This window comes from Martes martes (genome assembly GCF_963455335.1).
Source record: "Martes martes genome assembly, chromosome: 5".
Classification (NCBI taxonomy): domain Eukaryota; kingdom Metazoa; phylum Chordata; class Mammalia; order Carnivora; family Mustelidae; genus Martes; species Martes martes.
This window is the reverse complement of record NC_137892.1, coordinates 49,915,134-49,919,424: the sequence shown is the minus strand read 5'-3', so window position 1 is coordinate 49,919,424 and position 4,291 is coordinate 49,915,134. Positions and strand designations below refer to the sequence as shown.

Here is a 4,291-nt window from a genome sequence, read left to right as displayed (position 1 = left end):
AAATAAATTATACTTATGGTGAAATGATTTTCAACAAAGGTGTAAAGGAAATTCAGAGGGAAGGGACAGTCTTTTTAATGAATGGTACTAGGAAAACTAGTTATCCATAAGCCAAAAGATGAAGTTAGACCTTTATCTCATACTATATATATAAAAATTAACAGAAAATAGATCAGAGCACAGAGCACCTGGGTGGCTCAGATGACTGGGTGTCTGCCTTCAGCTCGTCATGATCTCCACATCCTAGAATTGAGCCCCATGTCAGGTTCCCAGCTCAGCGGGGAGTCTGCTTCTCCCTCTCCTTCTGCCTCTCCCCCTGCTTGTGCTCTGTCTCCATATCTCTCTCAAATGAATAAATATTTAAAAAAATAGATCAGAGCTAAATGTTAGAGCTAAAGCTTTTGTTTTTTTCTGAGATTTTATTTATTTACTTGACAGAGAGAAAGCCCAAGCAGGCAGAGCAGCAGGAAGAGGGAGAAGAAGAAGCAGGCTCCCTGCTCAGGAGGGAGTCCAATATGGGGTTCAATCCCAGGACCCTGGGATCATGACCTGAGCCAAAGACGGCATTCTTTCATTTAGCATAATATTTTTGAGGTTCATGTTTGTTAAAGCACGTATTAGTAATTTGTTCTTTCTATTGATGAGTAGTATTCTCCTACCTATACTTATTCTATACCACATTTTATCTCTCCATTCATCAGCTGTTGGACATTTAGATTTTTTCAGGTTTTGACTATGAATATGAACAATGCTGCTAAAAGAAATCATGTGTAAATCTTTGCATATGTTTTCATTTCTTTTGTGTAGATACCTAAGAATAGAACCAGTCACCTGACAAATTTGTTTTTTACTTTTTACAAGAGACTTCTAGATTGTTGTCCAAAGTTTTTGCATCATTTTATATTCCTACTAGTAGTGAAATCACATATTCTATGACTTTATTTATATGAAATTTCCAGAATAGGAAAATCTAAAGAAAAAAAAAATAGATTAGTGCTACCTGGGATAAGGGGGGGGATGGGGATTAACAGTTAATGGACATGAGGTTTCTTTTTTTTTTTTTTTAAGATTTTATTTATTTATTTGACAGACAGAGATCACAAGTAGGCAGAGAGGCAGGCAGAAAGAGAGAGAGGAAGCAGGCTCACTGCTGAGCAGAGAGCCTGATGCGGGGCCCGATCCCAGGACCCTGGGATCATGACCTGAGCCAAAGGCAGAGGCCTTAACCCACTGAGCCACCCAGGCACCCCTGACATGAGGTTTCTTATCAGAGTAACAGAAATGTTCTAAAATTAATCAATGGTGATGGCTACCCAAAACTGCTAAATTTACTAAGAAAAAAAAAAATCACTGAATTATATAATTAAAATGGGTGAATTACATGATATACAAAATATGCCCCAAAGCTAATATATACATATATACATATATGCATGTGTGTACATATGAGGGTCAGATCAATAAATAACATCACTAAAACAGTGAAACCCAGAAAACAGCAGAATGAGACCTTAAACATAATGACAAAAATTATTCCTAATCCTGAATTTTATACCCAGCAAAATATGGTTAAAGAATTAACAAAATAAAACAACTCTCTCAAAACAATAAAACAGAGTGGGTCATCAGCAGAAAGTCTCTAGAAGAAATGCTCAAGAATATACTACTAGGAGCAGGAATGTATTCCAGATACAAGATTCAACATGCAAGAAACAACAGCAAATACAGTGCCAAATATGCATTTGTATATAAATATAAAATACAAAAAATAGTAACAGTAAAATCTCAGGGGTTAAAAAGTATACAAAGCACAATAACAATGTGTCAGGAGCAGAAGAAATGGGGTTAAAATACTCTCCAAAAGAAATGGGGTTAAAATACTATCCAAAAGGAGGTGAAATGTAGTGATTAACTTTGGGCTATGATCATTATGTTTATTATTATTTCTAGAACCAATAAATGAACAGAAACAGACTGTAGAACTTCTAAATTAGGGGGAAAATGGAAAACTGTCAAATTATCAATCATATTACTCAGAGAAACAGGACTAAAACTAATAGGATGGATGTATATGTTGATTCATGAAATTATGGAGGCTGAAAGTCCCAAGAGCTGCAGTCAGTTAACTGGAGACTCAGGAGAGAACTGATGGTGTAGTTCCAATCCAAACCCAAAGACCTGAGAACCAGGAGAGCCAAGTCTATTTCTTGACTGAAAGCCAACTGGCATGAGACCCAGGAAAAGTTAAATGTTTCAGTTCTATGCAGATCTTCAACAGATTAGATGAGGCTTACCCATATTGGGAGGGCAATCTGCTTTACTCAGTCTACCGATTAAAATGGTAATCTCACATCCAGAAACACCCTTAGGGACACACTTGAGATGTCTGACCAAGGAATGTTTGACCAAGTAGCTGGGTACCCTTCCAGCCCAGTGAAGTAGACACATAAAATTAATCATGATATCAATCCAAAGAAAGAAAGAAGGGAAAGTAAAATGGAAAACACATGTCAAATAGAAGATGTAAGGTAAAACAGCAAAGTCTACCACGTCAGTAAATACATCAAGCATGAATAAATTTAAATTCTACTTGGAATCAGCTAGATGTCTAAGAAAAAGAGATTAATTCAATCCACTCATTCACTAATATTTACTCTGTGTTATCTGCTGTTTTAGGTACTTGGACACATCAATGAACAAAACAAAGCAATTACAGATTACAAAATAATAAATATTTTACATTTATTTTTGTCTATCTAGACTCTTTAAAAGACTGTGGTGATTTATAATTTAAAATATTGTTATAAGGCAGGTTAATTTAAAACTAAGGGAAGAGCTTAGCAATTAAATGAAGAAACACGGGACATAATTACATGAGAAACCACAAATGAGAAAACTACTACAAGTGAGCATTAATATTAACCGTGAATTTATGGGCAACCAAGACAAAAGGGGAAATGACATATTTTAATCATTTGGCAAAAGTTACATATGCTATGGAAGACAGAAACCTTTATTAAATAAGCCCTAAATTACAATGAAAACTAACATGGATCCTTATACATTAAAGAATACATAATTATACAGGTTGTCCCAAAAGATCCAGTAACCTTACTAAGTTTCATACAAAGACAAGCTGAGTAAGGTAGGAAAATACCATAGGCTACAGATTCAAAAAGCATCTGAATAAAGTTTGAATCCTGTTCCATCACTTATTGCTTGTAATACCTTGGGCAAGTCACTTAACCTCTCCGCACATGGGTTTCCTGATCTCTAAAACACAGCTATGACTGAAGGAATTAGACATTTCATAAAGTATCTAGCATAAATTAGTTAACTTTAAAAGAATTTTTATTATTATTATGGCACATAATCAATAAACATAAGGTCAGTGAAAACTGATACAGACTAGAGTTTCTACTTCTAGATCAAAGGACATGGTGCTTTATTTTTTTTATTACCATATAATTATTTTTAATGTCCAGTGTCTGTAATACAAGGCCACAGCTTTCTCACCAACTCAAGTTTATAAATTTTGAATTGGCTTGTGAGGCCAATAGGGTATTTCTTCTTATCTAATTTGGTTTCTGGGAAGGCTTCATTCAGGTCCTCAATGATCATCTGATCAAATGGAACTAGATGATCAAATGGAGCTATGTTCTTCATCTTCTCCAGCTCTTTTCTCATATACCTCAGTCCTAGCCTTTGAGAGAGAGACAAAAACTCAACACAAATATTCACATCTTCTTTTTGTTCAGCATCCACCTAACAGTCTATTTATCCTCTGACACAGGAACCTTCCAGGCATTAAACCTTTTTCTCAAGTCATCCACCAAGGCAGCCTTTACCAAACTGGCTTTGTAGTAAGTCCAGTCAGTAGCAGGTGGATTCTCAGGGACAGCAGCCAACATGGAGGTAAAGGTCTCATTATGGGATTTCAGGGAGTTAACAAGGACCTTTAGGTTGTGGGGCATGATCTCCCCAAAAGCTACCCAATCAATGGCCTTTAGAGCAAGTTTTCACCCAGCCATCTTGAGATCCTTCACCAACCCTGGTAGCCCAGCAGGACACGGTGCCTTAAAAATAGACAATTCCACAGTACCAATGAACTAAAATAAGAAAAATTTCCAAAACTGTTCTTGTAAATCTCTAAAGAATAGTTTCAAAGTAATATAAATTATTTAATTAAAGAGAAAGTTGACAATTTTAGACCTTGAAATAGAAGGTTTATGTTAAAAAAAAAAAAAAGTTTACATAAGGCAAGCCAGTAAAATGGGCTTTTAATAAAATG

The 4,291-nt window shown here is 35.5% G+C and overlaps 1 pseudogene across 1 annotated transcript; it reads right to left on the bottom strand.

Moving 5' to 3' along the window:
* Nucleotides 1-3,526: 3,526 nt before the first annotated feature.
* Nucleotides 3,527-4,019, bottom strand: LOC308343292 (ATP synthase subunit d, mitochondrial-like; annotated as a pseudogene). Its single transcript has one exon. The product of its transcript is annotated as an ATP synthase subunit d, mitochondrial-like (transcript).
* Nucleotides 4,020-4,291: the final 272 nt, after the last annotated feature.